Raw genomic sequence first — 12,895 nt, forward strand, 5'->3', positions numbered from 1 at the left:
TATATATTTATATATATAAATATGGAAAAGTGGAGAGATCTTGTGTTAAATACTCTCACCATTTCATAATTATAATCTGTATTGATTCCCAACTATAACAGTTAGAGATAGAGACCAATATTAATAACAGTCACTAGTATTTATTGATAAATATGCTCTATGCTTGACAGGTGCATTTCCATCCCAATAGTAAGTTATATATGCCAGATTTATCTGACAACTATCTTATCAGTGGGGAAGTATATATTGAGAGGTTTTAGAAAGCCTACATTTGTCAAAATTTGCCTTATTTAACATAAAATTATTCATCAGATAGGATGAAATTGAGAAACCATGTATAAGTTTTCCCTTACTGTTTGAGTCTCCTTCAGTTTTTCATTATTTATTTTGTTTTCTCCCCATAAATCCTGTTCTATATTTCTTATGTGAGTAAATTGCATAGAGATCATCAGGGATTTTGCACCTCTAATTAGGATTATAGTATATTTTCTGTTACTGAAAAGTTGTTTATAGAAGGTAAAATACTTTTACATATCCATAATTCTTACATCACTTTCTCACACATAAAACTTAAGGTATTAAGAGCCTAATACTGTAGACACTTAATATCTTAAGTAGAATGATGAAAGAATGATTTAAAATGTGAAATTCTAATTTAATATGAAATGGAAAATTTTGTTCTCTGAAGCTTTTACAAAGTTTCTACAAAACTTAAATGATTTTGTTGAGGCATTAAATAATTAGATACAGGATGCCTGGGTGGCTTAGTTGGTTCAGTGTCTGACTTCGTCTCAGGTCATGATCTGGTCTGTGAGTTTGAGTCCCTGTAGGGCTCTGTGCTGACAGATCGGAGCCTAGAGCCTGCTTTGGATTCTGTGTCTCCCTCTCTCTCTGCCCCCCCCTGCTCTCTCTATCATGTGTGTGCTCTTTCTCTCTCTTATAAATAAACATAAAAAAATAATTGATACATGACCTTTTCAAACTCATCCAAAACTAGAGAAGGAGCTATACATATATATTTCTGCATAATCAGAAAGTGGGCCCTATATTCCATGGAATTAGAGACACTAAACTTATCCTACATACCAAGAAGAGCTATTGCTTCACTATTTTCTATAGTATGTGTGTCTGTATGTATGTATCTACCTGTATATCTACCAAAATCTACTGAGTTACTATGGGATTTGTAAATAAGGAAATCTATTTAGCATCATGCCTACAAAAGTATATAGTGTTAAAGATCTCTGCTTTTTTTAACCAATAGATAAATTATATAGACATACCTTATAATTAGTGACCAAGGTTTTTTTTGGCTTTTGGATGAAAGCATTCATTTTTATATACATCATATGGAATTTGAAAAAATTTTTAATAAAGAAATGACAAGATGGTGAAGGGAATTCCTGTCAAATATCAATGAAAATCACATTATATTTTCTCTATATAGTAAGTAAAGTATCATATCAATAATACATGGCCTCCTCCAACCTGGTGATAATGGTTTTTCTAAACAAAACTCAAAGTAAACTTTACATTATAAAACAATTGTTGCTCAAGAGGTTGCAACTAACAAAGTGTTCAAAACTCTGGGGACCAGAAGCCTATGAAGTCATTGCAATTGAATGGGAAATATATTATCGGTGATTGTAAACTGGTAGAAACAGAAAGAATGAACATAGAATAATGATAAGAAGGTTATTTGTATTTGAAGAGGTTACTTAAATTTCTATTTGTGTATTTTAAATTGCCCTGCAGTATGTGTCTCATTCATGACAAACAACCTTTCATTTTCTAGAGAAAAATACAATCCTCCTTGCCCTGTCCATGAAGGCTTGCCTGACTTGCTGATTCCTTAGGCTGTAAATAAATGGGTTCAGCATGGGGGCCACTGAGGTGTTTAGCACAGCAACGCCCTTGCTCAGAGATGCTCTGTCATTTGCTGAGGGTTTAATGTACATGAAAATGCAGCTGCCATAGGAGATGGAGATGACAATCATATGGGATGAACAGGTGGAAAAGGCCTTTGTCCTCTGACTAGTAGAAGGGATTCTTAAAATTGTTCTGATGATATATGTGTAGGACAAAAATATCAAAGCCAACGTGAACATTAAAGTGAACAGAGCACAGGAAAACCCCAGTATTTCTAGGAATTTTGTGTCTGAACAGGCAAGTTGCAGCAGGGGAAAATAATCACAGGTAAAATGGTCAATAACATTAGACCTACAGTAATTAAATTGTGAGAGCAAAATGAGTCCGGGGAGTACGATAAAGAATGAAATTAGTCACGAAGAGAAGACAAGGAGTATGCAGACTCTGGGATTCATGATGGTCATGTAATGCAGAGGTTTGCAGATGGCAATGTAACGGTCATAGGACATGGCGGCCAGAAGGTAAAATTCAGTGACTCCCAAGAGAATGAAAAAAAAGAACTGAGCAATGCAACCATTAAAGGAAATGGTTTTATCCCCTGTCATTATGGTGCCCAGGAACTTGGGTATACTGACAGTTGTGAATGAAACCTCTAATAAGGAGAAGTTTCTGAGGAAGAAATACATGGGGGTCTGGAGGTGGGACTCCAGCAGGGTAAGGGTGATAATGGTCAGGTTGCCAGTGATGCTGAGCACGTAGGTGATGAACAAGAAGACAAAGATCAGCACCTGAAGCTGTGGGTCATCTGACAATCCCAGGAGGATAAATTCTGTTGTTTTTGTGTGGTTTCTCATTCCTCAGTTGCTTATTTATTGTTCTCCTGCCAGACCTCTAAGAGAAAGCACAAGGAAAATCTCGAAGAGTGGTTAACAATGGTCCAAGTGTAGATCCAGAATTTGGGTCAATTGTATATCATTTCACCTACAGGGGAAATTGTAAGCATGTTAGTCTTATTTTTTCCAGCACACGAAACATTTGTGCTGAAGCCTCCCGTGAGCTCCTCCACTCCATGTGCATGTCTGAAAGTTAGGACAGATTCTTACCCTCAAAGCCATTGCAACACAATCCAGTGCCTACAAGAGTCATACAAGCCTTAAAATAAACACTTTTGTAATTCAGTGTTCAATGATGTCGAGTTTGTTGTTGAATCAAACATACCCATCAGGTGAAGTTCTCTATTTTATTTCAAATTCCTGGCTGCATATTACATAGTTTGGGTTGTTGTGGTGGTGGTGGTTTAGTTTACCTACTTTTCAAGATGTATATACCTACTGAGCCTAAATTCCCCATACTGAGTAAACCTATAACAAAGATATATAAAAGAAGTCCCAATATTTTTGATATACAAATTAAAAGAAAACTTCATAAAACATTATTTTAAAATTACTTTCATTAAAATTCTTTAGAACTCATTCCTTCTATTAACTTTATTCCTGCTCAGTAACATCACTCTTCCTTCATCAGGGTTTGCTTTATTAAAAGCACTTGTTTCTCATAACACCTGGAAGTCCCCAAATGCATTCTCATCAAATAGACAACATTTGGTTTCAATCTCAAGATTGAAATTTCTGCACTATTTTACTGGCATTAGAAATCCATGTTTAAAAAACCTATTATTACTATTCCATAGGTAATAATGCATCAATGTATTTTTACCCTTATTTTAACTTTTTTGCATATTCTTTTTTCTCTAATGTTTTCTATAAATTTTAAGACATTTCTCTAGGATAATACCATGACTGACATACACTTTCTGGTTACTGATGAAACCTTTGAAGGAATGTATGAAGAGCTATGAAGGAAGTTATAATAGGTAAGGAAGGGTTCATGTGAATATCACTGAAAATGAGTACTGATAGATCAATATGGTAGGGCCAGAGAACATGCTTAAAGAAGCTGTAGGAAGAGATGATCCAGTATCACAGACTTGGGGGAGGTATATTATACTATTTATGTAAAGATGTTAATGAAAATTCAATAAATTGTATTCATTTACCAGCATCAACTAAGCCTGATGGATGATATTCATTCATTCATTCAGGAGCCTTTTGGGAGAAATAAACTGGGAGAAAGTGTTTAACAAGGTGCATATGATTCCTCAAGCCTGAAGCCATCCCAAGGATGTATTCATGCAGAGGATGAAGGATATAGCTAAGCCTTTAGCTCATCTTTTTAATTTCTGAATGCAGATCCATATTTCCCTCTGGAAGAACATGGTTTAAACACTGTATCATCTTCCACTCATTTTGTCAACATCAAGAACCCCTTCTAAGGACCCTTAAGACAGACTCTTTGATCTATCAAAATGAAAGGTAGCAATATTACTTTGTATTTGTTGAATAAAATGGCCATGAAGTACATTCAAGTTTTCATTCTGAAAGAACCCCTACATAAACTTTTCAAAATTGTTACCAGCAATTTAGTATTAACACTGATCCATCAACCTGTCAACTAATTTGAATTTAAATAAATAAATTAAAAAAGAACAGTGAGCCTTTAGATAAACTAAATACTGATGACTTCTTTGATGCCCAAGATGAAAAAGGGACTTTGTTTTAAAGAATACATTAAGGACCAAAAGGGCATTCTTTTGAGAGACTGAGAGCTTTAGACTGATTCCATTTTATTTGTGGTACGTTTTGTTGATGTTGTTGTTTTCTCTTGGTGGCACTGTGTGGACAAATCCCCTAGTAAATCAATAACTTTCAGAGTCTAATTGTTTTAACTTTTTCTATGTTTACTAAATTCACTCTTCTTAGTTAAAACTCCCTAGAGGTCATTAGAGAAACTTCATGAATCATAGCTTCCAAGCAATGTGCTTTATGATCATATTACTCTTTCTCCCCCACCTTATGAGTAAAGAGTTGTTCAGGGTTTTTGCTGATATATTTGAGGGAAAATTGTTTAATTCAATGTTGTGGGTAGCGTCTAGTTCATAATTACTCTAAATTTACTTACAATGTTCAGTCTTGCTGGGCTTTGGACCATGACACAGGTGTTATCTAAGAACTTCTTTTGTCCTGAATAAAGCAAAGACTCCCTTGGAGAACCCAGTGAGTGAATGGAAAGATTGTACCTGTAGGGGTTGGTGACACATACCAACTACTAAGCTCAAACTTTCAGTTCTTCATTTAGACATCAATAAGAAAAGAAATAGGAAAAGTGCACAAACTGATAATAAGATTATGGGATCAAAACACCATTAATTGCTTGTTCATGACACTCTCGGGTACATGACTATCACAGAGTGTATGTGGGCTCTGCAGTTAGAGAAATGTGGGTTAAAAACATGAATGGGCCACTTAATGGATATATGTAACTTTGGATGTTACTCAATTTCCCTAAGCATCAGTTTTCTCCTTTTACCATGGAGTTGAAATTTCAGGGTGTTTTGGGAATTAATTGAAATAATATAAATGCAAGTGCTCTATAAACCATGTGGAACTCTGCCTATACTTTAAGAAGAGCTAGTGGATTTATTTTCTTTTAGTTGAAATTGATTTCCAAGTCTGGGCAGATTATTAATATTATCTGTGATTGAGCAAAGCCATTATTTATTCCAACGAAATTCTAAGGACGGTTATAATCTATCTCACTTAGCCTTTATGACACACCTTTGGAACTTTTATCTTTATTCCAAATGAAGCACCAGGAACAGTGTGGTTTTGGACCTTAGATATGCTTATAGAGCTGACAAGTGATAAATATAATCACAGACTCTAATATTATAGTCTGTTCCCTTAAAGAAAGTGAAATATAACCTGTATTCAATTAGAAACACAATCACAGACATGGTAATTTCCTGCTTTTTATTTAATAGAGAATGAATAAATTGATGTCATAAAGCAAAACATACTAACATCTCTTTACATTTTTAAAAATATATGTAGTTGCAAAATAAAACTCTAATATATCCTATTTAATCTAATTAAAAGTTGATCTGATAAGTGATGAATCAATGATAAGGTCTTGGAGAATTCAATTGCCTTCTATATGTCCTACTTACCTCTAATTTTCATAACAGGCTCACTAACATGCAGAACGGTGGGATACAAAATTACTAGCAATTGCTATTGTTGTAATCCAAGGAAACCAGTATTCCTGGACATATGTCCTCTCAGTGAACCCCTTTGCTTTCTGTGTTAATATTTTTCTCTTAAATTTTCATTTTATCTGGAGAGAAAATATTTCTTTGAATGAGAAGAGAATGCATATATAAAAGGAGAATAAAAACAGAAGATATTTTAAAACCATCTAGTACAGCTGCTACATAGATAATGTGTTGCATAAGCTACTTAATGTTTTATATATTGTCTTCACTGCTGCCTCAAGGGGGATAATTCAGTGAATCCAAATTGCTAGAACAGAACTATAACAAAACACTAAGGAATACAAACCATAATACATACTAGTATTGAAATTAGTAAAGGAAGCTGTGGGACCATGTCCGATGAGACAGGGAAAAAAAAAAAAAAAGCAAAAAGCAAGCAAACAACCACACTAAGGGTAAAGTTCGTTTCCCCTGACAGTGTGTTTCAGAATTTAACAACCTAGCTTATAACACAGAGCTCTACAGAATGCATCTCTACCCCATGACATCTTTAAAAAACTAATAATCTACTGCATAGTACTAAATCTATCCTTTACTCCATATTTTATTTTATTTTACTTATTTTTTAAATATTTTTTTATTTATTTCTAGGAGAGAGAGAGACAGCGTGAGCAGGGGAGGGTCAGAGAGAGGGGGAGATACAGACTCTGAAATAGGCTCCAGGCTCTGAGCTGGCAGTCAGCACAGAGCCCGACGCGGGGCTCGAACCCACGAACCGCGAGATCATGACCTAAGCGAAAGTCGGACGCTTAACCGACTAAGCCACCCAGGCGCCCCTACTCTGTATTTTAATCTGCCTTCCAATAAGAATTTTTGGTATTGTAATATGGCTAACACTTTATACATTTTTTCTTCTCCCTCTGTTGCTCACCAGTAATGGCAGTTGAAGAGCTTCTTGTTTTGACTGATGACGGCTCTAATTTATGTGCCAAGTATAGTATTAGGGGTTACTGCTTTCCTACTCGACTATAATAATATAATCATGTCCAAGTGATATAATGTGAGTGTAGAACACCAATAAAATTGTGTATGTCCTAGGTAAAAGCTGCAGATATTTGCTAGTTCCCACAGATTCTTAAATATGTATGAAATAAACACAAGTTTTTGTCTTTGTTTTGTTTCCCAAGTCAAGGAATCACACTGGCTGTTATACCTGAAGATTTAAGGCAAATTACTCAACTCTTCTGAATATTAGTTTGCAAACTTTTAAGAAAAATATAATTTGTCTATGTGTCGTGTAGCTATGCTGATTCAATATTTAGGATGTACCTGGTTGAGCATATGGCACAGAATAATTGCCCTCTATAGAAGAGATATTATTATTCAAGAAATTTGTAATAAACTTTCATGTGGCATAGATATAATGGTGACTCCCTAAATCTTCATCTGCTATATATTTTTAAATATAATAGAGATAAACAAGGGGAGTATATATAAAAACATAACATGTGCCCTGAGCATCACTAAAAAGCAAAAGATATATAACTTTTAAATAATTTATAAGCAGTAAAATAAACATTCAACTCTATTAGCTGAGTGGGAACAACTGGACAGATACCGTAGACATTGTTCAATAAATATAATTGTTAGATAATTTATTTCATATTATTTATATCTTTAAAAAAGAAAATGTAAAAAAAGAAAGAAAATGTAATATTAGTAGCAGGACATAAATTTAAGGATAAATCAATTAAAGGAGTGTTTACGCAAGTCTTTTAAAAATCCTTTTATTATTTGGAACAATTAGGGAAATGATTTATCTTTTGTAGTCACTGGCTTTCTATTCAGAATTGCAAATCATTGAGGAAATGGGACCTACAAAGCTTTTGAAAGAAAGACACAACATAGTTACTTTCAGTGTGAAAGAAAGTTTAAGCAATGTGTTCAGCCTTGAAAATATCTGTGAAATGGATATGGGGACATATTGTAGAAGTCTAAATTTTATTTTTCCTTTATTGGATCTTCCCAATAACATCCTTTTATGTTATTACTTTAACATGCTTTCACTGGTTTCTCAAAAACACTCCTTTATCAAGCAAATTTTCTTTCTTTCCTTTTTTTTTTANCACTCACGTTAGAAGGCTCTCTCAGTGGATTCTGCGTCCTTTTTCTCCCAATCTCTCAGGTTTTGTAAGGTTTCCAATGGCTTCAGATCTTTTCTGTGTGATGTATGGGCGCGAGTGCAAGTACGGAGCTCCTTACTTCTCCGCCATCTTGCCCTCTCTCTCCTATCAAGCAAATTTTCAAAAGTTTGTTTCACTTGCTGGTTCCTCGGGGTAGAAATAAAGGAGCTCAACATGGGAGCAACTGTGGTGTTGAGAATAGCTACTCCTTTGGTCAGTGATGCTCTTTCTTTTGCTAAAGGCTTGGCATACATGAGTATACAGCTCCCATAAGAGATGGAAATGACAGTCAAGAGAGAGGTACATGTGGAGAATTATTTTTCCTCTGACTAGCGGACGGGATTCTCAGAATGGTGCTAAGGATGCACATGTAGGAAAGAATCACTAATGCCAACGTGAAGAGCAGAGTGACAAAAGCAAAGTAAAAGCCAATCATCTCTAAAAGCCATGTATCTGAACACGAGAGTTGTAAAATGGGGAAATAGTCACAAGAGAAATAACCAATTACATTGGAAACACAGAAATCGAGCTGGAGGATGAGCATGAGTGGTGGGAAAATGGTAAGATCCTCCCAACCATCACCCGAAGACAAGCAAGGTGCAGATTTTCTTGTTCATAGTGGTGGATAGTGAAAAGGCTTGCACTTGGCAATGTAACGATGAAAAGACATGGGAATGAGAAGAAAAAACTCAGACACAACCATGAAGATAAAGAAAAATAGTTGAGTTAAACAATTGTTATAGGAAATGATTCTGATTTTAGTAATGATTGTCTCCCCAAATCTGGGGATAGATACACTAGTGAATGTAATTCTAAGAAGGAGAAATTCCACAAGAAGTAATACATGGGAGTCTTGAGATGATATTCTGTCAAGGTGAGGAGGAGAATGGTTAGGCTTCCGGTGACACTTAATACATAGCCATAAACAGAAAGGTAAAAATTACAGCCTGAAGATAAAGATTATAGCTTTGGGTCATCTGAGATGCCCAAGAGAACAAATTCTGTAATCATTGTAAGGTTTCTCATACTGAGTTTTATTTTCTTCAAGCAAAATTTACTGTTAAAAAACAAAACACAAAAATGAATATGTGAATATTAAAGGAATTGAAGATTAAATGTTCCCACTATTAACTCCAATGATATGAAGCCAATGGAAATTTTTTCCATTGTATTTTTGCAAAATCCACTCAATCCCATTAAAACAGAAATATTTGGGGCGCCTGGGTGGCTTAGTCGGTTAAGCGTCCGAATTTCGCTTACGTCATGATCTCGCGGTTCGTGGGTTCAAGCCCCGCATCGGGCTCTGTGCTGACTGCCAGCTCAGAGCCTGGAGACTATTTCAGAGTCTGTATCTCCCTCTCTCTCTGACCCTCCCTTGCTCACGCTCTCTCTCTCTCTCCTAGAAATAAATAAAAATATAAAAAAAAAAAAACAGAAATATTTGCACATCCTCTGTTGAAAAGAAACAATGTATTTATTCATAGGTCTATATTAAAAGTCCCCTCATGAGTGACTTTATATAGCATCTATACCTGTAACCAAGTTTTCTTTATGTGCAATACATCTCTTAATTATATATTTCTACAGCTTCATTTAGTAATTATATCTGTAATTTATGTATCGAAACAGTGTTTTCCAGTTTCCAGTATTGCATGCTTTTAGGACAGAAATATCTAATATTGAGTTTTAATTTTGATGCCATATGTAAACTTTATTTTTTTGTAAAGTTTTGTTGGAAACTGGTGACTCAAACACAATTCCTGAGCTTAATTAATAATAGGTATCATTATTTTTATTCTTAATATACCTTCTTTTTAATATGCTCAGCAGATTAATGTGTTTCTAATCACAGAAAAATAGGACTAGAATTGTCTTGGTTGTAATAAGAGTAAAGTTCTTAATTTATGGGGAAAAAACCTTGAAGCCAGTGATATCCATACTTACATAGATAGATATTACTATATCAGTAATATCATCTTTACTACCTATGGATCCCTTTATATAATTTTTATGTTCCTCATTTAAATTACCAATTAGCTTTGTTTTGTAACTATATTCACTTTGTCTTTGCACTCTTAAGCTTGTTGAGTATAAGAAGAAACTCGTAAAGGAGTTTTTTTTATGACAAAATATTTCATGGTCTTCTTTCTAGAAGACTAAGCAGAAAACTCCCCGTAAGATTTACTTTATAGAGGCTACATATTGCTAAGATGTAGTCTATATGACTTTTGTCTATATTGTTATCTCTTTATCTTGGCAACCAGCTTTTATTTGTGCTATAGGTTCTTAATAATATTTTTGTACTTTTTTTAGTGACAAATCTCTGGCAATTTAAGGTAAATCAAGTTAGTATCAGTAATTAATGCACATATTTTATATACTAAAATGAAATTTATTTATTACATGTTGTCACATTTCAAAGAGCTCTGTCCTTCTTTTCCTAGCATGAACTGGACAAATCAGTTGGTGGTATGTGTCAAAGATTGTATTGTACCTTGTTTTCCTTCTTCTATTTTTTTCCCTGACAGCATTGTCTTCTTTAGAAATAGACACATTTTTGTGACACATTTCAGCAAAATTGGCATATCAAAAGCCATAGATTGTAAATATATTTTGAACAAACTGAAATATTAAAATATAAAGTTAGAAATAGTCAATATGTTATAGTAATAATTTGGAGATCTCTGCAATGTATTTCAAAAAATAACCTTGTTAATGGGAGAAAGATAAAAATGCATTTATTGACAAATACAAAACATACTTTATTTCTGAGATGTCTAATGATCCCAGACAAAAAATATAATCCCAGATTTTCTTAATTTGCTTAAAATATGGGAGGCAACGCATTCATAATCTACTTTAGGCAACATTTGTCATTCAGTCACCCTTGCTCTGTCTATTACATAAAAGCGTTTTACACAGAGAAAATGAAGTTTTGATGGCTATATAGCCTCTGCTAAAAGTAAAGAAATTTTTCTTCATCTTTTTTATCTTTCCAAATAAACATAAACATAGTTGTGACCTAAATGTCAAGAACTTACTATTGTAAACCTGAGAGTTCTTTAGTAAATTTCCAGGGAATACTGCTTCATGACTGTAAGGCAAAACATTTCAAAGCTTACTGGATAAGATAAAGATTGAATACTATCCAAAGATACTATTTACCTTCTCTAGTCACTGTATAAATGTATGACAGACCAGAATAGAAAAATTCAGAATGCAGGAGAGATGGCCTGAAGAGGTATAGTGATGTCGTGACATGCATCTTTCCAGAAAGCTAAGCAATATAGTGAGACTAAAAGCAAAAATGTACCTACCAGTGTATACAATCAACCTGGCTTCCCCTTGGCTGTTTTTCGTCTTTCTAGTATGCACATGGCACTTGATCTATATTGAGGAGATAATTTATTCTCAATTCCTTCAGGGTTCATTAAATATAGAGCTGAAGTCCATTACAGTAAACTCGTAATTGAGGGTAGCACTCAGGTTTTATTCATTTGTACATCTCTTCCAGAACAAAGAAGAATGAATTAATCAAGAAAGAATTGTAATATTTTTAAAAATCAGAAAGGTATTTTAAGCTCAGTTTTTCATTTTTTAATTCTAGGAGTTATGTATACTTAATGCCATGAAAAATAAATGTCGGAGAATCAGTTATCACATCAATGGTATCTGATATCAGATGGAATGGCCTTTTTGTTTTCTACTCACTCTCCATTTGTCCTCACATCTTCAAATTAACCAGTATTAAATATTTATAGTATATTCTTTCAGACATTTTTTCTATATATTCACTCACAAACACAGTCATATTCACACACCCAGAGGCAGTTTTTAAAATATAGTAATGCAGTTTTACTACAGAAAATACTCTGCAATTTTTCTTTTTTCTTTCTCAGTTAACAATGGATATCATTCCTTATAAATATTCTAGATGGGACTCATCCTTTTAAAACAAGTTCATGGAATAACAAAGGAAACTTCTAATAATTTAATAATTACATTGTTTGTTAAGATTTAAGGAATTAACTTTCTATCAATTTTACATCATTAGCTACAATGCTAAGTCCATTTTCATGCTCACTTGCATATATACAAATGCTAGCTGAAAATATATGAGTACCAAATCTTGATAGATACTTCAAAATTTCACTCCTACAGACAAGAATGAGCCTTTTTCATTGCATCCTAACCATCACAGGTATTAGAAATCATTTATCCATTTTATAAACAGAGAGACAAAAATGGAATAATTCACATAATGATACAGTATCATATCATATAGCTCAGATCACAGTTCCTAGATTTTGAGGTTAAAGAGACCCAATATCTTTGTAAAATTATAAAATTTATTCAACTTACAAAATAGATTCATCCTTTCCATCAATTTCTTTATTCATAAAATGAGAAAACTAGCAGTCTTAGCTCATAGGATATTGTAAAAAATAAGTGAAATAATGTATGAAAGTCATTCACTCTGACATATTAGTTTCCCTGCTGGAAGTGGTTTCTTTGGCATCTAAATTCACTTCTAATCATTCTTAAATTTTAATTTCTCTATTTGTTTATTTGCTTATATTTGAGTATAGTTGACACACAACTATTAGTTATATTGGTACATTAGCTACATTGTTACATTAGCTTCAGGTGGAAAACACAGTGGCTTTACAAGCTTATACATTATGCTACATTCACTACAGTGTAGCTATACAATGCTGTTACCATACAATGC

At 33.8% G+C, this 12,895-nt stretch overlaps 2 pseudogenes; both read right to left on the reverse strand.

Moving 5' to 3' along the window:
* Window positions 1-1,784: 1,784 nt before the first annotated feature.
* On the reverse strand, window positions 1,785-2,723 carry LOC144233238 (olfactory receptor 6C1-like; annotated as a pseudogene).
* A 5,188-nt stretch (window positions 2,724-7,911) lies between these two features.
* LOC144233246 (olfactory receptor 6C3-like) lies at window positions 7,912-11,428 on the reverse strand (annotated as a pseudogene).
* Between the last annotated feature and the right edge of the window lie 1,467 nt (window positions 11,429-12,895).

Source organism: Crocuta crocuta, unplaced genomic scaffold (genome assembly GCF_008692635.1).
Source record: "Crocuta crocuta isolate KB4526 unplaced genomic scaffold, BGI_CrCroc_1.0 scaffold245, whole genome shotgun sequence".
Classification (NCBI taxonomy): domain Eukaryota; kingdom Metazoa; phylum Chordata; class Mammalia; order Carnivora; family Hyaenidae; genus Crocuta; species Crocuta crocuta.